Below are 24,589 nucleotides of genomic sequence, written 5' to 3' on the forward strand. Positions count from 1 at the left end.
GATGCATAGTTTATGAAATAACATGACGTCTCTCAAAGATATCCACAGGTCCCCCCATCGTTGGAGAGGGAGAGACAGCAAATATGCTAATTAGATACAACGCTCTCCCTAAGTTGAAATAGTATGGTCCAAAATCATCATTATTCATAGAAGCAGGGGATGGTGGGAGAGGTGATCCATATGATCAAAGTGTGTCTGAGCCAACAAACCGAGCAGTTTTGAGTTTGGGCAAGGAGACAGGGCCCCCATGAGTTATCAGTCCACCCCTGCCCCTGTTGGAGTTGCACGACAGGACCAGAACACTCCAGAACGGGAAGGAAGTCATGATGCGGGTGGTCAGCGACTACTACATCAACCTCTATTCCTCTAAAGAAACAAGCACGTCAGCTTGTGTCAGGTTTTTTTGGCCACCAACGCTCCCTTGACGTTGGAGGAGCTGCCAGATCCTTTAGGCGGGGCAGGACCCCGGGCTGCGATGGTCTCCCAGCGGAGATCTATGTAGTGCTGTGGGATCTTGTGGGCCTGGACCTGCTTGGAGATGGTGGTGCTTGATCCGGCCCATTTTTTTTTTTTAAAGTCCGCGAACGTGCGAAAAATGAAAAAACCCGTAAGTGTTCACAAAAAACGTGCAAGTGCAAAACACCACACAAAAAAGTGCACTTAGGGGTGTGCTTTGCCCTTCCCCCAAAGGGGATGGACCTCTACCCTGATCCCCCGGGGCACGAAGCTCCTGACAGGGACAAGGTTCCCATTTGGTCCACCTAGCCAAAAGGCCTGGCGGACCACCGTTCCTTGTGGCCGGCCGAAGCCAGCCACTCAGTACTTGGCCAGGGGGTTCTCCCGAAGAGAAAACCCCCTAGGGACGGGGAGGAAGGAACCAAAAGGCCACACATCCTCCCCCTAGACTTCAGGGTAGGACCCACACCCTCCATCCTGTAAGAAAAAAACACACACATGAGTGAAAGTGACAAACAGTGGGAGAAAATAAATTAAATAAATAAAAAGTGGTCGTGCCAAATGTGCACAGACCAGGCCCTGAGGCCTGTAGCAAAAATTGCCCCGAACTTAGCCAGAAGGCCTGGTCCCGAGGGCGCTGTGCAGAAAAGTGTTTGAACACAGAGGCCATGTGCCTTTTCACACGCTGGGGTCCCACACCCAAGTGTTACTAAGAGCACCCCTGAGGTGACCACTCTCAGGGGGCACTGGTTCGCGGACTTTCTGCCCTCCCGGCCCCTGGCCAGACCGAGGTAGATCCGCTCAAATCAGGAGGTACTGGGCCCCTCTGGTGTTCCAAAGGGGAATTACTCCCGGGCCCCAACTCTCTATGGGCACCTTGGTTTCTGTTCCCCCCGTATTAACCATCAGGACCCCCATTAGATACGCGGCTTGAACCTGCCCATGTCTGACTTGAACATGCAACCCATCTACCACTGACCATTGAAACAGGACAGTTTCATAGATGTTCACAACCCCCCTATGATACTCATGGACAATCAACGTTTGTCTTGACACATTCCATTGGTCAGATTAAACTCTAATAAATACCACCACTCTGTCTCAAAACATCAGTATAAGACCCCTTTCACACGTGCAATGGGGACCAGCTGTCCATTTTTCACTCGGACCCAATTGGTCCATCCAAAGACTCCTATGGACCAGCGGGTGTCAGTAGACAATAGTCCGGTATCCGATCTGATCCTGTACGCCAAAAACAGACAGATGGGGATCTGTTCCCCCATCCATCCAGCGGATTGGATGACAATCGGGTGGAAATGGACAGGCGGATCATGCTGACGGATCCGCCCCATCTGAAAAGGACCTCATATTGATTTGGTTACGGAGTAATTGTCAGTCAAAGTATCACATCCCCCTGAAAAAGGTCATCAAGGGGGATTGTGGGCTGGTACTCAAAGGGTTAAAGACAGAAACAGGCTAATCATTGATTTGCATGTTGACACCATTTTGGTTTTGCCCGGTAGGCAGCTGTGATCGCCAGACTGGAGCGTGCCGGAATCACAGTTCTCCGCCACCACCGATCTTCACCTTCCGTTCTGCCTTGATTTGTAAGGACGCCAAGTCTTCTAGGCATGGAATGGACAAGTTGGCGACATATCGCAACATCGATCTTTTTCCATTCTTCAAGAACGACCTCTTTTAGTGCCTGGATGTTGGATGGAGAGCGGTAAGGTTTGGGGTCCTCCACCACTTCGTCCTCTCCTGCTCCATCATCCCAGACATTACCGAGGATTGTCCTCTAATCCCGTTCATGAAACGACCCTAACAGATGTTATCGACTCCGACGGCGGACCTCTGCGTACGAGTCCCACAGTGGGAGCGCAGTCCATAAATTGTCAGATCTTCGATAGGGAGGCTCCGTTCTGCGCGCGGCTCACATCTGCTAACCATTACGCCGCTGCTCGGAGTTCTGCGCGTCTCGCTGTGCAAGCAAACACCAGCCGCGCTAATCTGCCCATTAAATATACCCGGATCGGCATGTTCGCCTAAAATATATACAAGACGTCGCAACTGGAATGTCCTAAACGTTCGCCGACATGAGAAGGGAAAAAAAAACGAGAAGCCACCGGAATGATTCGTGTTCCATAGGGCGACGGAATGTGTTTCGCCCGCCGCCAGTATTTTGTATGACCTCCATGATTTGTAAGGACGGCGCCAAGTCTTCTAGGCATGGAATGGACAAGTTGGCGACATATTGCGACATCGATCTTTTCCCATTCTTCAAGAACGACCTCTTTTAAAGCCTGGATGCTGGATGGAGAGCGATGCTCAACTTGTCTCTCCAGAATTTCCCCCCATAGGTATTCGATTGGGTTCATATCAGGAGACACCAATTCTGAAGAGAAAACTTGTCTCTCCAGAATTGGTGGGAGGATTGCTGTAGTATAGCATCCCATAGAAAATGTGGATTCCGAAAGGAAGGGGTGGCCTCATTTATGCTGAGCACTCTATACATATAGTCCTTGGATGTGGTGGCTGCATTTGTTTTCCTTTATTTTACCCTGGTGATCCTGCGAGGAACACAATTCCTGTCCCAGGGTAACTTACCGGAAACCGACCCCTTCTGAAAAGTAAGATTTGATTCATTATCTCCATGAACATGAGAACAATCTCCACCATGGGGACTGATCGGAGTTTGATTGAACATTTGTTCGGCTCATTTCAGGAAAGGAAGGTTCATAATAAAAGATCGATGACAAAATCTTCAGTTTTACTCCAGTGAGTCGATGCAAAAATGAATCCGCCCCACAACAAGAACACCTCCATGATTTGTAAGGACGGCACCGAGTCTTCTAGGCATGGAATGGACAAGTTGGAGATATATTGCAACATCGATCTTTTCCCATTCTTCAAGAACGACCTCTTTTAGAGCCTGGATGCTGGATGGAGAGCGATGCTCAGCTTGTCTCTCCAGAATTCCCCCATAGGTGTTGGATTGGGTTCAGATCAGGAGACAGACTTGGCCACTGAATCCCTTGTACCCGGTTCTTCTTCAGAGACACAACATTGGTCTTAGAGTCGTTTTCATGTTGGAAAAGTGCACGACGACCGAGGGCACGGAGGGATGGCGACTTCTCTCTCAATCAGGGGTGGACTGACAACTCCTGGGGCCCCCAGGCAATAGGGGATCATGGGGCCCCTGTGTCCTTGCCCAAACGCAAAAAAGCCTATAAAAAAAGTACCAGGGGCATCTCATGGGGCCCCCTACTGACCCCGGGCCCTCGGGCAGTGCCCCAGTTTCCAAATGGTCACTCCGCCCCTGCTCTCAATATATAGCAGTACATCTGTGAGTTCATGACACCATCAATGAAAGCTTCCTGACACCTGACATCTTTTAGAGCCTGGATGCTGGATGGAGAGTGGTCCTCAACTTGTCTCTTCAGAACTGGTGGGAGGATTTTGCAGTACAGTGTCCCATAGAGAACGTGGATTCTGAAAGGAACTGGTGGACTCATTTATGCCGAGCACTCTCTCTATATATATAGTCCTTGGATGTGGTGGCTGCATTTGTTTTCCTTTACTTTACCGTGATGATCCTGCCAGGAACACAATTCTTGTCCTAGGGTAACAATGCCGTACCTGGGAACTTACCGGAACTGACCAGTACACCCCTTCTGCAAAGTAAGATTTGAGTCAATATCTCCATGAACACAAGAACGATCTCCACCATGGGGACTGATCGGAGTTTGATTGAACATTTGTTCGGCTCATTACAGGAAAGGAAGGTTCATAATTAGAGATGAGCGAATTATTCAAAAATTCGATTCGGCTGATTCGGCGAATTCGCGGAATAAATTTGATTCGAGTCGAATATATTCGCTGCGAATTTAACTTATAAAAAGGGTGTTTCTAGGCTTCAGAGAGCCTTTATATTAGTGCAGAACACTGTACCTTTAATTTAAATGCCCTTGGAGTCTGCTGGGGAAGAGAAATAATACTGTCAGTCAGTATGACATGCAGATGAGTGCCGTCGATCTTAGAATCACCGCACACTTCACTCATTTGGGCAGTCACGGGGCCAAAACCAGAGTGTGGAGCCACAGTGTGGCGGTGGAGGCAGCAGCAATGGGAGGCCATACAGCACCCTATGACAAAAATGGAAACCACCAGCAGTGTGAGGAGACCTGAAAGTGGCACATGGCAGAGTGTGGCGATGGAGACAGCAGCAATGGGAGGCCGTACAGGGACCCATGGCACACTCTGGACCTGGCAGCAGCATGAGGAGGTGGTACAGGGGCCTATGACAGATTACGGGCCTGGCAGCAGCATGAGGAGTCGGTACGGGGGCCCATGGCAGATTACGGGCCTGGCAGCAGCAATGGGAGGCCATACAGCACCCTATGACAAAATGTAACCCACCAGCAGTGTGAGGAGACCTGAAAGTGGCACATGGCAGAGTGTGGCGATGGAGACAGCAGCAATGGGAGGCCGTACAGGGACCCATGACACACTCTGGACCTGGCAGCAGCATGAGGAGGCGGTACAGGGGCCCATGACAGATTACGGGCCTGGCAGCAGCATGAGGAGTCGGTACGGGGGCCCATGGCAGATTACGGGCCTGGCAGCAGCAATGGGAGGCCGTACAGGGACCCATGACACACTCTGGACCTGGCAGCAGCATGAGGAGGCGGTACAGGGGCCCATGACAGATTACGGGCCTGGCAGCAGCATGAGGAGTCGGTACGGGGGCCCATGGCAGATTACGGGCCTGGCAGCAGCAATGGGAGGCCCGCAATCTGCCAGCACCCTATGACAAAATGGAACCCACCAGCAGTGTGAGGAGACCTGAAAGTGGCACATGGCAGAGTGTGGCGATGGAGACAGCAGCAATGGGAGGCCGTACAGGGACCCATGACACACTCTGGACCTGGCAGCAGCATGAGGAGGCGGTACAGGGGCCCATGACAGATTACAGGCCTGGCAGCAGCATGAGGAGTCGGTACGGGGGCCCATGGCAGATTACGGGCCTGGCAGCAGCAATGGGAGGCCGTACAGGGACCCATGACACACTCTGGACCTGGCAGCAGCATGAGGAGGCGGTACAGGGGCCCATGACAGATTACGGGCCTGGCAGCAGCATGAGGAGTCGGTACGGGGGCCCATGGCAGATTACGGGCCTGGCAGCAGCAATGGGAGGCCATACAGCACCCTATGACAAAAAGGAACCCACCAGCAGTGTGAGGAGACCTGAAAGTGGCACATGGCAGAGTGTGGCGATGGAGACAGCAGCAATGGGAGGCCGTACAGGGACCCATGACACACTCTGGACCTGGCAGCAGCATGAGGAGGCGGTACAGGGGCCCATGACAGATTACGGGCCTGGCAGCAGCATGAGGAGGCGGTACGGGTGCCCATGGCAGATTACGGGCCTGGCAGATGACGACAAGGCTGCCAAGTGCGATCAGCCTCATCATCATCAATTAGGGTCTCCGCCTCACTACTAGCCCCCTCGGCTGCGTGTGGGTCAGGAGACAGACCTGTCTCTAGACCGGCTACCGAGCCACTCTCCTCGCCAGTACTTCTTCGCCTGGCTGCTGAAGAGGCGGATGTCTCCCCCCGTTCCTGACCGCCCTCTGTTAGCTCTTCCTCACTGTACAGTGGGGCTGAGCCCACAGCATGCGATACTTCGCTTGGTGAGGGAACACCAAAGGACAGGGGCAGGTAGAGGACACGTGATTTCAGTGGGCTTGTTCCCGGGCCATGCCAACTAACGGTTGTGTCTGACGTACCCACCGACCGTTGGCTGTAGGTGTCAGAGGTGACCTGGGAAGAGGAAGACGACCGAGCCAACCAATCGATGATGGCAGGGTTGTCGGTGGAGACACGACCGCTGGATGACACCGGGAGCACTGGCCTCTGGCTGAGACTAGTGCTGCCTCGACCCCTTCCTCTGCTGCCACGTCTGCTCGCTCCTGAAACATTGCCTCCTCTGCCACTCCTCTGCATGTTGTCTGACATACTCTTTAATTCAACAATTCTGTGTCCCTGAGTAACAATTCTGTGTCCCTCAGTAACGATTCTGTGTCCCTCAGTAACAATTCTGTGTCCCTGAGTAACAATTCTGTGTCCCTGAGTAACAATTCTGTGTCCGTCCCTGAGTAACAATTCTGTGTCCCTGAGTAACGATTCTGTGTCCCTGAGTAACGATTCTGTGTCCTTGAGTAACGATTCTGTGTCCCTGAGTAACGATTCTGTGTCCCTGAGTAACGATTCTGTGTCCCTCAGTAACGATTCTGTGTCCCTGAGTAACAATTCTGTGTCCCTGAGTAACAATTCTTTGTCTGTCCCTGAGTAACAATTCTGTGTCCCTGAGTAACAATTCTGTGTCCCTGAGTAACAATTCTGTGTCCCTCAGTAACGATTCTGTGTCCCTCAGTAACGATTCTGTGTCCCTGAGTAACGATTCTGTGTCCCTGAGTAACAATTCTGTGTCCCTGAGTAACAATTCTGTGTCCCTCAGTAACAATTCTGTGTCCCTCAGTAACGATTCTGTGTCCCTCAGTAATGATTCTGTGTCCCTGAGTAACAATTCTGTGTCCCTGAGTAACAATTCTGTGTCCCTGAGTAACGATTCTGTGTCCCTGAGTAACGATTCTGTGTCCCTCAGTAACGATTCTGTGTCCCTCAGTAACAATTCTGTGTCCCTGAGTAATGATTCTGTGTCCCTGAGTAACGATTCTGTGTCCCTGAGTAACAATTCTGTGTCCCTGAGTAACAATTCTGTGTCCCTGAGTAACGATTCTGTGTCCCTCAGTAACAATTCTGTGTCCCTGAGTAACAATTCTGTGTCCCTGAGTAACAATTCTGTGTCTGTCCCTGAGTAACAATTCTGTGTCCCTGAGTAACAATTCTGTGTCCCTGAGTAACGATTCTGTGTCCCTCAGTAACAATTCTGTGTCCCTGAGTAACAATTCTGTGTCCCTGAGTAACAATTCTGTGTCTGTCCCTGAGTAACAATTCTGTGTCCCTGAGTAACAATTCTGTGTCCCTCAGTAACGATTCTGTGTCCCTCAGTAACAATTCTGTGTCCCTGAGTAACAATTCTGTGTCCCTGAGTAACAATTCTGTGTCTGTCCCTGAGTAACAATTCTGTGTCTGTCCCTGAGTAACAATTCTGTGTCCCTGAGTAACAATTCTGTGTCCCTGAGTAACAATTCTGTTTCCCTGAGTAACGATTCTGTGTCCCTCAGTAACAATTCTGTGTCCCTGAGTAACAATTCTGTGTCTGTCCCTGAGTAACGATTGTGTCCCTGAGTAACAATTCTGTGTCCCTGAGTAACAATTCTGTGTCCCTGAGTAACGATTCTGTGTCCCTAAGTAACGATTCTGTGTCCCTAAGTAACGATTCTGTGGCCCTAAAGTCTCTGTGGCCCTAACTCTGTCCCTAATACACAGAGGTCTGACTCTCTTGAATGACTGGAGGCTAATGGAGAATTCTAAGATGGCCGCAATTTATAGCTCCACCATTACACAGTGCTGGCTGGCTGGCTGCTGATTGGCTAATGCGATCACATGTCATGAATGAATGCATTATGGGTCAGCGCGCCTTGTCTGCGCGCCTTCCCAGAGATCCCCGCTCCGTCGCCACACATGTCGCCGCCATTTTTGGGAAAATTCGATTCGTGCATCCGAAGTTTGCTAATTTTCGGATTCGGCGCGAATCGAATTTTTCCTAATCTTCGAAACGAATTCCACTTCGCCTACTTCGATTCGCTCATCTCTATTCATAATAGAACTTCGATGACAAAATCTTCAGTTTTACTCCAACGAGTCGATGCAAAAATGAATCCCCCCCCCCCACAACAAGAACTCCTCCATTGAGTATGTTGTACGACCTCCATGATTTGTAAGGACGGCACCGAGTCTTCTAGGCATGGAATGGACAAGTTGGAGATATATTGCAACATCGATCTTTTCCCATTCTTCAAGAACGACCTCTTTCAGATCCTGCATGCTGGATGGAGAGCGATGCTCAGCTTGTCTCCTCAGAATTTCCCCCATAGGTGTTCGATTGGGTTCAGATCAGGACACATACTTGGCCACTGAATCCCTTGCACCCGGTTCTTCTTCAGAGATGCAACAGTGGCCTTAGATGTGTGTTTTGGGTCGTTGTCATGTTGGAAAAGTGCACGACGATTGAGGGCACAGAGTGATGGCACCATCTTCTCTCTCAATATAGAGCAGTACATCTGTGAATTCATGACACCATCAATGAAATGCAGCTCCCTGACACCAGCAGCACTCATGCAGCCCCACAGAAGGACACTGCCACCACCATGTCTCACAGTAGGCACCATGCATTTGTCTTTGTACTCCTCACCTTTGTGACGCCATACAGTTTTGAACCCATCAGTTCCAGAAACATTTATCTTGGTCTCATCACTCCAGAGTACAGAGTCCCAGTAGTCGTCTTCTTTTCCAGCATGGGCCCTGGCAGATTCTAGGTGGGCTTTTTGTGCATGGGCTTTAGGAGAGGCTTCCTTGGTGAACAACACGCAGGGGCGAACTGACAACTCATGGGGCCCCCGGGCAATAGGGGATCATGGGGCCCATGGGCCCTTGCCCAAACTCAAAAAAGCCTATGAAAAAGGTACCAGGGGCATCTCATGGGGCCCCCTACTGACCCCGGGCCCTCGGGCAGTGCCCCAGTTTCCAAATGGTCAGTCTGCCCCTGGTACGCTGTATTGTGTCACAGGAAACAATCACCCCAGTTTGGTTTTCTACTTCTTTACCTAACTGCAGTGAACTTGCATGGAGATTTTCTCCAACCCTTCCCATCAGAAGACGCTCCTGTCGATGTGATAACTTCCATGGACGGCCTGGATGTCTCTGTGAGATGATTGCAGTTCCATCTTTGTCACATTTCTGTGTCACTTTTGCTCCAGTATTCTGACTGATAAGTAAAGTGTTTTTTATATGTTAAAAAAAAATCTGAAGAATATATTTAAAAAATGCATTTACAAATATATGTAAAAATTTATGTTAAAATTACTTTTTTATATGTTAGAAAAAATCCGAAGAATATATTTAAAAAAATATATTTTTACATTTGTAAAAATATCTTTCATATATTTTGTAATATATAAAAAAAGCATTTCAATATACAGCATATATATATATATATACACTGCATGTTGAAATGAGTTTTTTTTATATATTAGAAAATATATGAAAAATATTTTGTAAAATGTAAAAATATTTTAGTATTTTTTTTAAATATATTCTTCAGATTTTTTCTAACATATAAAAAAGTAATTTTAACTCACCAGCGGCGCACTTTCCTGCCCCTCGCCGATCCTCTTCTATCTCCGATCGGTGTCTCTGCAATCATTTTTTTTTTATTTAATGGATGGACTTTTGTCTTTTTTCAGCCAGACTAACTATGTAACAAATGAGGTTCTGCACGGACGGACGATCGATTGTTACGAATGCTGTGAGGCCGCCCGCATTATCTCCCCAAATCCCAGCGGATGCGCTGCAAGAACCCCTTCTAACCTGGGGCGGACTGACCATTTGGGAACTTGGGCTCTGCCCGAGGGCCCGGGGTCAGTAGGGGGCCCCATGAGATGCCCCTGGTACTTTTTTCATAGGCTTTTTTTAGGTTGGGCAAGGACACAGGAGCCCCATGATCCTCTATTTCCTGGGGGCCCCATGAGTTGTCAGTCCGCCCCTGCCTCTAACCCCACCCCCGTGACCCCAAAACAATCAGATCTCTCCTTTGTCACGTATGACATGTACGGTGGTTCGCACGCGAGCAGCAGAACATAGCTGGGGGGGGGGGGGGGGGGCGGGGGCGGCCGGCGTTGATCTACTGGCGCGGTGGCATGCGATAATGACGCTGAGCAGATGTTTCAGTACCTGGAAGGTCTGATGTAAACTGTTTACCTGATGGGACGCTGCAGGTTCAAATAAACATCGGGGGGCCCCTGCTGCCCTCTGGATGGGGGTCTCTGCACCAGCAACGTAACTGAAGCCCCCAGGCTGCTCCCACCCTTCACTATAAATACAAGGGGGGGAGGGGAGAGAAAGAGAATACAGCTCCTATGGTTGAAAAAAAAAATTTGACTTAAAGGGTAACTTCCCTCCCCCCCCCCTCCCACGGTGATCTCTGCACAAACATTGCTGCAGATTCCTCCCTTTTGTCATTCTGCAGAAATCTCTGTTTGTTTCTCAGTGTCCTCTGCAGAGTGAAGGAGAATGGGAGCGACTTCATCATCATCAGTCAGCTGCTGCACCTAATGAGGAAAGTGGCGGGGTCTGCATCCCTTTAGATGTGATTTCCCTTTCCCTTTTTTCTCACTTAAAATGACATTTGCGTTGCAGAGGATGCCCAAAATGTGACTTGTATCTTAGTGCAGACTTCTGGGAATATCAGTGAGCCAATCACACAGGCAGGTAGTGACATTTCTGGGGGGGGAGGGGGGGCTCTGTACAATGACGGCGGCTGCAGACTGAAAAGGAAAGATCATCTTTAATAGCATCCAATCGCAATATGATTTGTGTCTCCATTGTACTGTATATGCTGGATTCATGTTTTTGTATTTGCTACTTTTTCCCCGAAAAACGTGGAGTTACCCTTTAAAGGCATGTACCGCCAAGGCAAAAAATCCCCCTCCCCCCTTCCAAATATCCACTTTTAGCACAAATACCCCTCCCCCAACCATATCACCTTTTTTAGCACAAACCTCCAAATCTCCCTGCTAGCTAAATCTTCTTCCCTCTTCCTACAATATACCCCCCCCCACCTCACCAAATCACCACTCCTAGCACACCTCCCTGACAAGAACACTTCTTATCCCCTACCACCCCCCAAATTTCCCCCTCCCAACACAAATACCCTCCCCTAATCTCCTTGTCGTGCCCCCCCACCTCACATGATACCACAGTGCAGGGCAGGGACAAGGGGCAGGCGGGGGGAGCGGCTGCCCTGGGCGCAGTGCTATCATAGGAGGTGCGGAGGTGGGGGGGGGCACAGCATGGGGAGTTCCTACCTATAAGCTGACAGGAGTAGTGATTGGCAGTTCTGGGGAAGAGTATGTGAGCTAGGAGGAGGGGGGGGAGAAGATTTGTGCCAGGTGGGGGGTTTAGGGGGGAATATGTGCAAGAAGGGGGGATTGAGGGGGAGGGGATTTGTGCTGGGAGGAGCCATTGGGGGGGGCGGCAGTGGTGTAAGATTTGTTTTAGGAGGCAAAATATGAGGTGTGGAGGTGATTTTGGTGTAAATGCTAGGAGCATTGATTTGGGGGGTATTGTGCTAGGAAGGGGGATTTGTGGTGGGAGGGGGGATTTGTGGGGGTAGCAGTGGTGTAAGATTTGTTGTAGGAGGCAACATTTTGGGTGGGGAGAGAATTTGTGCTGGGATGTGATTTTGGGGGGATATGCTAGGAGGGTTGATTTTGGGGGATTTGTGCTGGAGGGGGGATCTGGGAGGGTAGCAGTGGTGTAAGATTTGTTTTAGGGAGCAAAATGTGAGGGGGGGATTTGGGCTGAGACATGATTTTGGGGGATACGCTAGGAGGGAGGCTTTGTGCTGGGAGGGGGGATTTGGGGGGTAGCAGTGGTGTAAGATTTGTTTTAGGATGCAAAATTGGGGGGGAGGATTTGTGTTGGGATGTGATTTTGGGGGGGGGGCGGATTTGTGCTGCGACATTATTTCGGGGGATTTGTGCTGGGAGGTGATTTTGTAGGATATGCTAAGAGGGGGATTTGTGCTGGGAGGGGGGATTTGGGGGGTAGCAGTGGTGTAAGATTTGTTTTAGGAGGCAAAATTGGGGGGGGAGGATTTGTGTTGGGATGTGATTTTGAGGGGGGGGGGGATTTGTGCTGGGAGGTGATTTTGGAGGATATGCTAAGAAGGGGATTTGGTGGGTAACAGTGGTGTAAGATTTGTTTTAGGGGGCAAAACTTGAGGGGGGGGGGATTTGTGCTGAGACATGATTTTAGGGGATATGCTAGGAGGGGGGATTTGTGGTGGGAGGAGGGATTTGTTTTAGGACGCGAACTGACAACTCATGGGGCCCCTGTGTCCTCACCCACCCTCAAACCACACCCAAAAAAAGCCTATAAAGCCCATCTCATGGGGCCCCCTACTGACCCTGGACCCTCAGGCACTGCCCAAGTGCCCAAATGGTCAGTCCGCCCCTGGGGGGGGGGGGTTTGTGCTGAGATGTGATTTTGGTGGGGGGGGGGGTTGTGCTGGGATGTGATTTTGGGGGATATGCTAGGAGGGGTGATTTGGGGGGATTTATGCTGGGATGGGGGGATATATATTTGGCATTCCAAAAATGTAGATTTATATTTTTATTGGCATACGGTATATTTGGAAATGTATTTTTAAAAATATTTTTCATATATTTTGTAATAAAAACACATTTCAACATGCAGTATATATATATATATGTTAAAAAAAATCTGAAGAATATATTTAAAATAAAAATATTTTAATATAATTTATCAATATTGTAACAAAACATTATATATATTTATTTATTTATTGAAATATATTGAATATGTTAAAAATTTTAGTATTTCAAATATATGTCAATATATTTGGGAAGAATATTTTTTAAATATATTTTTTTTCCACATGGGCAGGAAGGCGGCAGAAGGAGGGGGAGCCCATCGGCGGCTGACAAGATACTGGATGACGCCTGACGCGCCTTCGCGGTATGACCCCTTCTACCAGACGACGTCGGGGAACTCGCTGATCCTGAAGTTGTTACATTTAATTTCTGTATTTATTTCTAAAACCTAATAAAACGTTGCAAAGCAATCCAATAAAATGGAAATGTTGGGAGAGGCGGCCGGCTCATGCTGTGGTCTGGACAGGTGTACTTAGACGCGCACATACGCGGCGGGGAAATTCTCGCTTATTACCTTCCCTGGCCGTCCTCCCCAACCGCGCCTCCAACACCCCAAAGACGCGGCGCGGGCCAAGCACAACATGTCACCAAACCCCGAGCAGTTTCCTAAGAATGGCCAGATATTCCCCTGGAAAAAAAAAAACGCGAAACATTAACCTCTTCGCACATCTGTACCGCGGGGGAAAACGCTCCATAAAACAGGCAAAGCAAACACATCGGGGACCCCCAAGGCCTCCATATTTAAAGGAAATTCCATAAAAGTCAAAGAACAAATCAGGCGCAGTAAAGACAAAAAAAATATATAAAATCTGGAGATGGAGAAGAAAAAAGGAGGCTAACTCCCCGAGAAAAATAAACAGGCAGCACAAACGCCTTAGAGGGGCCAGTAAAGCGGCGGAGACGCCACGAGGGAGCTGGAGGTAAGACCCCGACACCTGACGAAGTCCGCGTCTCCGCAGCGCGCCTAATCTGCTCTGCTGCCACGGGGAGGATTGTAATAAAACCGACAGGAAAGAAGGGAAAAGTTACATAAAGCGTCCACACAGCTACGGGACCAGAGGAAGCAATTTCGGCCGTACTAAAACTTTTACGGGACCCCCGGCGCTAACCTGTAAAAGGTGACAGTACTAATGGGACGCGGCGCAAATCTACGACTGTGCGACCGACAGGCAGCAGCCCCGAGCAAGGCTGCAGATGTAAAGGCAGGACAAAGGAATTGCGGAGGAAAAGTAAACTTCGGACTGTAAATTTTTATTCATGTGGCTATTATCTTTTGTGATTTATTATTATAATTATTATATATTGTTATTATTATTATATATTATATATTATTATTATTATACAGGATTTATATGGCGCCGACAGTTTGCTCAGCACTTTACAAAATTATTATTATTATTACAAAATTATTACTATTATTATTATTATTATTATTATTAATAATAAAATACAGGATTTATATAGTTCCAACAGTTTGCTCAGCACTTTACAAAATTATTATTATTATTATATATTATATAATATTATTATTATACAGGATTTATAGAGCGCCAACAGTTTGCTCAGCGCTTTACAAAATTATTACTATTATTATTATATATTATTATTATTATTATAATACAGGATTTATATAGTTCCAACAGTTTGCTCAGCACTTTACAAAATTATTACTATATTATTATATATTATTATTATTATTATTATTATAATACAGGATTTATATAGCACCAACAGTTTGCTCAGCACTTTACAAAATTATTATTATTATTATAATATATTATTATTATTATTATTATTATTATACAGGATTTATATAGCGCCAACACTTTGCTCAGCACTTTAAAAAATTATTATTATTATATATTATTATTATTATTATTATACAGGATTTATATAGTTCCAACAGTTTGCTCAGCACTTTACAAAATTATTACTATATTATTATATATTATTATTATTATTATTATTATACAGGATTTATATAGCACCAACACTTTGCTCAGCACTTTACAAAATTATTATTATTATTATTATTATTATATATTATTATTATTATAATACAGGATTTATATAGTTCCAACAGTTTGCTCAGCACTTTACAAAATTATTACTATATTATTATATATTATTATTATTATTATTATTATATTATTATTATTATAATACAGGATTTATATAGCGCCAACACTTTGCTCAGCACTTTACAAAATTATTATTATTATTATATATTATTATTATTATTATTATATTTTTATAATACAGGATTTATATAGCGCCAACAGTTTGCTCAGCGCTTTACAAAATTATTAATATTATTATTATGATTATTATACAGGATTTATGGCGCCAACAGTTTGCTCAGCGCTGTACAATATAATGGGAGACAATACAGCAACAATACAGTTCAATACAAGAGGGATAGGAGGGCCCTGATCCTAGGAGATTACAATCTAAGAAATGTATTATTTTAGTATTTCTTTTTCTATTACTTTTTTTTTTTAACTTTTCATTTGTTTGTATTACTTCATTATTGTTTATAATAATTTATGTTTTTTTGTTATTTATTTATATATTTTTTATTTTTATTACTCTTTTTTTATTTTGTTTTATAACTTTATTTTTGTTTATAATCATTTATATATTTTATTTTTTTATTACTCCTTTTTTTTAAATATAACTTTTAATTTTTGTTTTACCAAGGACATACCCAAAACCATAGCTCTATTCAAGACTTGCTCCTCCTATTCTACATAGACCATCCGGGTGCTGCCTACTAATAGTCCGTCTCCACTCAAAGATATGAAAAATATGAGCAAGCCAGGGGAGGCGAAATGCGTAAAGGAAGGTTGGTATTCAGGTGGAAACATGTTATATGCAGTCACTGTACTGACAATTAATAAATACAGGAAAAGGAGTTTGGATTGCGGCTGATACATTCTTCCAAATTCTTTTATTACTTTATTATAATTTATAATAATTTATACCTTTTGTTTTTTATATATATATATATATATATATATATATATATAAAATTTATTTTATATATATAAAGATATATCTTTTCATTTCATGTATCACTTTATTATTGTTTATGTACCATATATCATTTGTTATTTATTTTATTTTTATATTTTGTTATCTATATTTTTATGCATCACTTTATTATTTTACATATAATGCATCTCTTTTGTTATGTAGTTTATTTATATTTTTAATTGTGCTATCTTTTCATTTTATGTATCACCTTATTATTGTTTATATAATGGATATCTTTTGTTTTATATATATATAAATATTGTTGTTTACATTTTGTATATCTTTTGTTATATATTGTACTTATATTTCTTATTTTTTATCTATCTTTTCATGTTATGTTCCACTTTATTATTGTTTATACAGTATATATCTTTTGTTTATATTTTTTATTTTTATATCTTTTCATTTTATGTATCACTTTATTATGGTTTATATAATCTATATCTTTTGTTATATATTTTATTTATATATATATATATATATATATATAAAATAAAAAATAAAAAATACAACAAAAGATATAGATTATATAAACCATAATTATATATGCAGGCCATACACGGTTCAAATTCCGAATGATTTTTCCTCCGATATCGAAAAGTCGTTCGCTTGGTATTCCGATGGTGCCATCAATGGTTTCAAAAATTGGCTGACCGAATCCAGGTCACGGCTCATACACATATATTCTTTTCAGAAATACGATCGTACGATTTGACCATCGTTGAGTCAAAAATCATCGTTTTTCACGAATTTTCCAACATGCCCGATCACCGAAAAGGGGAGGAACCACGAAAATCGTCTGGTGCCATTGACCCCACTAACAGAGCGAAAATCGTCCGATTATTCTTAGGTCCAATTTTGGGATGAAAAAGCAGTCGAATTTTGACCCGTGTATGGCTGCCCTTAGTAATTAGCACGTCTGCCCTGCAGCCTTAGGGTCCTTGGGTTGAATCCCGACCAGGTCACTATTTGCATGGAGTTTGCATGTTCTCCTTGGGCTTCCATGTATTTCATCCCACACTCCAGAGACACGCTGGTGGGATAATTGGCCCTCGTGTATATATAGATTGTAAGCTCCTTGTACCGGGATGTAGGAATTGTATGATAAAATGCACACAAGCAGGGGCGGACTGACAACTCATGGGGCCCCCGGGCAATAGGGGATCATGGGGCCCCTGTGTCCTTGCCCAAACTCAAAAAAGCCTATGAAAAAGGTACCAGGGGCATCTCATGGGGCCCCCTACTGACCCCGGGCCCTCGGGCAGTGCCCAAGTTTCCAAATGCTCAGTCCGCCCCTGCACACAAGTGAGCGCTATTGGTGAGCTGCTGTAACACTGAAAAGGCACCCAAAACCTTCTGAGACAAAGTAAGGTGCAGCGCTAAATAAAATGCAACGAAATCAACAATAATAATCCCAAGAATCAGCGATTATAAATCCTAAAGTGACATAGTGTAAGGATTCATCCATAAAGTGATCAAAAGTGCTAATAAAGTGACAAAGTCCTTATAATATCAATAAATGTGAAGTCTCTGATGAAGGTGATCCTCTATATATCTTCTGGTGATATACAAATAATAGAATTACGCACTCACCAGATGCGCAATAATGTCGCGCATTTAAGAACATATATATCTCAATGGGTCAGCTGGATCATCATAATAATAATAATAAAAATCAGGAGATATCTGTCATCATTTACCACCAAAAGAAAGTACAATTTTTCCTGAAAAAAACAAACAAAAAACGCGATATAATCCACTTGGATACACGAAGTAATTGTGATGATACGGGCGGTTTTACTAACACGTGTCAGGGTTCCAAAATTGTGCTTAGGCATTAACATTTGTTTGACCCTTAGGCGGGGAGGGGTGCAGGATCCTCCGGGGGGGGAATGAAGACTTCTGAAAGCCGCTTTAATTTCCAGACACATTTGTAGCAATATCTCTCCGGACCATAAGGGGTTAACAGCCATTTCTTGGAGGATGCAGTTCTGAATTCGCTCAGCAGATGGCAGTGTCTTAAAGGGACAAATACACTCAAATTCTTACCTGCTTTACACCTGAAGGAAAACCATTTCCTATAGTAAAGTGAGTCCCTGACCTGCGCATGTTCCATGATGGGGGAGGAGCAGGGGCGGACTGACAATTCATGGGGCCCCCGGGCAATAGGGGATCATGGGGCCCCTGTGTCCTTGCCCAAACTCAAAAAAGCCTATGAAAAAGGTACCAGGGGCATCTCATGGGGCCCCCTACTGACCCCGGGCCCTCGGGCAGTGCCCAAGTTTTCAAATGGTCAGTCCGCCCCTAGGGAGGAGTCTCATATTCCATGATGGGGGGAAGTCACATATTCCATGATGGGGGGGGAATCGCATGTTCCATGATGGGGGGGAGTCGCATGTTCCATGATAGGGGGGAATCGCATGTTCCATGATAGGGGGGGAGTCGCGTATTCCATGATGGGGGGGAGTCGTGTGTTCCATGATGGGGGGGAGTCGCGTGTTCCATTATGAGGGGGAGTTGCGTGTTCCATGATGGGGGGAGGGGTCACGTGTTCCATGATGGGGGGGAGGAGTCGCGTGTTCCATGATGGGAGGGGGAGTCGCATGTTCCATGATGGGGGGAGTCGCATGTTCCATGATGGGGGGGGGAGTCGCATGTTCCATGATGGGGGGGAGTCGCATGTTCCATGATGGGGGGGAGTCGCATGTTCCATGATGGAGGGGGGGAGTCGCATGTTGCATGATGGAGGGGGGAGTCGCATGTTCCATGATGGGGGGGGAGTCGCATGTTCTATGATGGAGGGGGGGAGTCGCATGTTCCATGATAGGGGGGGAGTCGCATGTTCCATGATGGGAGGGGGAGTCACATGTTCCATGATGGGGGGGGTCGCATGTTCCATGATGGGGGGGAGTCGCATGTTCCATGATGGGGGGGTCGGGTCGCATGTTCCATGATGGGGGGGAGTCGCATGTTCCATGATGGGGGGGAGTCGCATGTTCCATGATGGGGGGGGAGTCGCATGTTCCATGATGGGGGGGAGTCGCATGTTCCATGATGGAGGGGGGGAGTCGCATGTTTTATGATTGGGGGGAGTCGCATGTTGCATGATGGAGGGGGAGTCGCATGTTCCATGATGGGGGGGGAGTCGCATGTTCCATGTTGGAGGGGGGGAGTCGCATGTTCCATGATAGGGGGGGAGTCGCATGTTCCATGATGGGGGGGAGTTGCATGTTCCATGATGGGGGGGGAGTCGCATGTTCCATGATGGGGGGGAGTTGCATGTTCCATGATGGGGGGGTCGGGTCGCATGTTCCATGATGGGGGGGAGTCGCATGTCCCATGATGGGGGGGGAGTCGCATGTTCCATGATGGGGGGGAGTTGCATGTTCCATGATGGGGTGGGGAGTCTTGCTGGAAGCCACACAAGTCATTTTGCTTTCCTTCTCCGGGGTCCTGGGATTAAATCCCAGCAGGGTGTTGTGTTTGCTGGAGTTTATTTCCACATCCCCCCCCCCCAACCAACTGCTTGGGAGATTTTTAGAGGCATTCCAGCTGTTTTGGAACTAAAAGTACCATGATGCATTGCAAGACTCTGCCATCCATAGACATGACTACCAGAGCAGAGGATTGATGGGATTTGTAGTTTCACAATTGGAGCAAATCTAAACCTCAACACTAAAATCTCATCTAATATACACTATATTGTCCCCCCCCCGTATATACACTATATTGCCCCCCCCCGTATATACACTATATTGTCCCCCCCCGTATATACACTATATTGTCCCCCCCCGTATATACACTATATTGTCCCCCCCCGTATATACACTATATTGTCCCCCCCGTATATACACTATATTGTCCCCACCCCCCATATATACACTATATTGTCCCCGCCCCCCGTATATACACTATATTGTCCCCGCCCCCCGTATATACACTATATTGTCCCCACCCCCCATATATACACTATATTGTCCCCGCCCCCCGTATATACACTATATTGTCCCCCCCGTATATACACTATATTGTCCCCCCCCGTATATACACTATATTGTCCCCACCCCCCATATATACACTATATTGTCCCCACCCCCCCGTGTATACACTATATTGTCCCCCCCCGTGTATACACTATATTGTCCCCCCCCGTATATACACTATATTGTCACCGCCCCCCGTATATACACTATATTGTCCCCCCCCGTATATACACTATATTGTCCCCCCCCCGTATATACACTATATTGTCCCCGCCCCCCGTATATACACTATATTGTCACCGCCCCCCGTATATACACTATATTGTCCCCCCCGTATATACACTATATTGTCCACGCCCCCCCGTATATACACTATATTGTCCCCCCCCGTATATACACTATATTGTCCCCGCCCCCCGTATATACACTATATTGTCCCCGCCCCCCGTACATACACTATATTGTCCCCGCCCCCCGTATATACACTATATTGTCCCCGCCCCCCGTATATACACTATATTGTCCCCACCCCCCGTATATACACTATATTGTCCCCACCCCCCATATATACACTATATTGTCCCCGCCCCCCGTATATACACTATATTGCCGAAAGTATTGTCCCCGCCCCCCGTATATACACTATATTGTCCCCGCCCCCCGTATATACACTATATTGTCCCCGCCCCCCCATATATACACAATATTGACGAAAGTATTGTCCCCGCCCCCCCATATATACACTATATTGCCGAAAGTATTCTCCCCGCCCCCCCATATATATACTATATTGTCCCCCCCGTATATACACTATATTGTCCTCCCCCCGTATATACACTATATTGCCGAAAGTATTGTCCCCGCCCCCGTATATACACAATATTGTCCCCGCCCCCCGTATATACACAATATTGTCCCCGCCCCCCGTATATACACTATATTTTCCCCGCCCCCCATATATACACTATATTGTCCCCACCCCCCATATATACACTATATTGTCCCCGCCTCCCGTATATACACTATATTGTCCCCGCCCCCCGTATATACACTATATTGTCCCCGCCCCCGTATATACACTATATTGTCCCCGCCCCCCGTATATACACTATATTGTCCCCGCCACCCGTATATACACTATATTGTCCCCGCCCCCCCATATATACACAATATTGACGAAAGTATTGTCCCCGCCCCCCGTATATACACTATATTGTCCCCGCCCCCCGTATATACACTATATTGTCCCCGCCCCCCGTATATACACTATATTGTCCCCGCCCTCCCATATATACACTATATTGTCCCCGCCCCCCCATATATACACAATATTGACGAAAGTATTGTCCCCGCCCTCCCATATATACACTATATTGCCGAAAGTATTCTCCCCGCCCCCCCAATATACACTATATTGCCGAAAGTATTGTCCCCGCCCCCCGTATATACACTATATTGTTCCCGCCCCCCGTATATACACTATATTGTCCCCGCCCCCCGTATATACACTATATTGTCCCCACCCCCCATATATACACTATATTGTCCCCGCCCCCCGTATATACACTATATTGCCGAAAGTATTGTCCCCGCCCCCTGTATATACACTATATTGTCCCCGCCCCCCGTATATACACTATATTGTCCCCGCCCCCCCATATATACACAATATTGACGAAAGTATTGTCCCCGCCCCCCCGTATATACACTATATTGTCCCCTAACAGTTGAGCGTGGAATAATTAGTAGCCAGGAAATGGCCCGGATGGACTTATTGCCCAGTTGGCCACCTATCACGGGACCACGCTTGGAGTCACTGAGCTCCTGAGAGCGACCCATTCTTTCACCAATGTTTGTAAAAGCCGTCTGCATGCCTAGGGGCTTGATTGTATACACCTGTGTCCATGGAGGGGATTGGAACACCTGAATCACATGATTGGGAGGGGATTGGAACACCTGAATCACATGATATGGAGGGGATTGGAACACCTGAATCACATGATATGGAGGGGATAGGAACACCTGTATCACATGATATGGACGGGATTGGAACATCTGAATCACATGATATGGAGGGGATTGGAACATCTGAATCCCATGATATGGAGGGGATTGGAACACCTGAATCCCATGATATGGAGGGGATTGGAACACCTGAATCCCATGATATGGAGGGGATTGGAACTCCTGAATCACATGATATGGAGGGGATTGGAGCACCTGAATCACATGATATGGAGGGGATTGGAACACCTGAATCACATGATATGGAGGGGATTGGAACACCTGAATCACATGATATGGAGGGGATTGGAGCACCTGAATCACATGATATGGAGGGGATTGGAACACCTGAATCACATGATATGGAGGGGATTGGAACACCTGAATCACATGATATGGAGGGGATTGGAACACCTGAATCACATGATATGGAGGGGATTGGAACACCTGAATCACATGATATGGAGGGGATTGGAACACCTGAATCACATGATATGGAGGGGATTGGAACACCTGAGTCACATGATATGGAGGGGATTGGAACACCTGAGTCACATGATATGGAGGGGATTGGAACACCTGAGTCACATGATATGGAGGGCAGGGCCAATACTTTTGGCAAATATAATGTATATATAAATGTCCAAAGTTGTATTGTAACATTCATAAATCCGCAGTTTGCATTGGGGGCCCATTCACACCAGGGGGTTGTGGCAATATGACCACAATGCATGCCAACCTGCTCATTTCATTTGTTACATAGTTAGTCTGGCTGAAAAAAGACAAAAGTCCATCCAGTTCCACCATTACAAAAATAAAAGTTATAATCCGACACCCACAGGTGATCCAGAGGAAGGCAAAAAACCCAACAAAGCATGATCCAACCTGCTCCTGCAGGGTAAAAACGTTGCGCCAAGCACTGGGTAGTAGAGCCCAATGCACTGCTGCATACCACGCATGCGATGAGCTGCGCTGCCTGCAATGCTAAAAGGGTCATGCGCATCAATTGTGGTGCCTTGGCAGCCCATTCATGATCCAACATGCGTGCATAATACACTGCGATGGAACACCTGTGTGTGATGTGACCCTAAAACATTCCCCGGTGATCCTGCTGTGAAGATCTCTGCTTAGACACTTCCTGTGATAGGGTGACAACCCGGGGTGGACTGACCATTTGGAAACTCGGGCACTGCCTGAGGGCTCGGGGTCAGTAGGGGGCCCTGGTACCTTTCTATAGGCTTTTTTGAGTTTGGGCAAGGACACAGGGGCCCCATGATCCCCTATTGCCTGGGGGCCCCATGAGTTGTCAGTCCGTTCCTGGTGACAACGCTCTGCCTTTGTCTCCCAATTGTTTTCCTGCATTCTCACCCTGTCACCTGCAGTCCTGGTGGAGACTATAGGGGGCGCCGGTTCACACCAGAAAGTATTGCGAGAAACCCAGAGGCGTCCCTAGGGTTGGTGTCAACTGACAATCCCCGCAGAATGGATCGGATCTTCGGATTGTGCGTAATGGATCAGAACTCCAATCCATTACGCTCCCCAATCCGCAGATCCAATCCATCCTGCGAGGATCGTCGGCATGCAACCTATATGGGGTGACACCTACCGCACGGGGTGATACCGGACCCGCTCCACGAAAAGGTAAGTTGTAAAGCAAGCCGACGATCCCCACAGGATGGATCGGATCTGCAGATTGGGGAGCATAATGAATTGGACTCCGATCCATTATGCTCCCAAATCCGCAGATCCGATCCATCCGGCGGGGATCGTCAGCTTGCTTTACAACTTACCTTTTAGAGGAGCGGGTCCGGTATCACCCCTTGCGGTAGGTGTCACCCGGTGCGGCGCGCACCCCCCACACCTGCCTAAGGATTCCTGCATCATTCCGTGTGCATTTCCCGCACCACGTTCCACACGCACTGCAGTTGCATTCTGCATCCGGTGTCAAGTTAATGACACCACAAACGTGCGTGTTTGCCCGCCCTGGATTGCATGGTACAGAGGTAGCATGCGATGTGGTTGCAGTGGGTTTACAAAAGTAGTGCATGGACTTTCGGTGCCGTGCAATTGTAGCTCCTCGAAACGACAGAACTGCATGAGCACCGCATGTTCCTGTGCGATTCCCCCCCCCAACTGGACACGCCGTCACACATTACACAGCTCATCGCTGTCATCAGCAGGAATCAGCGCAATGATGTTCAGCTAGAGCTGGAGTGGAATGCATGTAGATGGGAAAAGGATGGCAGTGGTTGGAGGAGATCAGCAGCACTAAGATCCATGAAAAGAAATAAAATAGCTGAAGGAGATCAGCAGCACTGAGCTCCAGGAAAGGATGACAGTGGCTGGAGGAGATCAGCAGCACTGAGCTCCAGGAAAGGATGACAGTGGCTGGAGGAGATCAGCAGCACTGAGCTCCAGGAAAGGATGACAGTGGCTGGAGGAGATAAGCAGCACTGAGCTCCAGGAAAGGATGACAGTGGCTGGAGGAGATCAGCAGCACTGAGCTCCAGGAAAGGATGACAGTGGCTGCAGGAGATAAGCAGCACTGAGCTCCAGGAAAGGATGACAGTGGCTGGAGGAGATCAGCAGCACTGAGCTCCAGGAAAGGATGACAGTGGCTGGAGGAGATAAGCAGCACTGAGCTCCGGGAAAGGAATGACAGTGGCTGGAGGAGATCAGCAGCACTGA

Source organism: Staurois parvus, unplaced genomic scaffold, assembly GCF_062004578.1.
Source record: "Staurois parvus isolate SC_StPar_1 unplaced genomic scaffold, SC_StPar_1.0 ptg002154l, whole genome shotgun sequence".
NCBI classification, from domain to species: Eukaryota; Metazoa; Chordata; class Amphibia; order Anura; family Ranidae; genus Staurois; species Staurois parvus.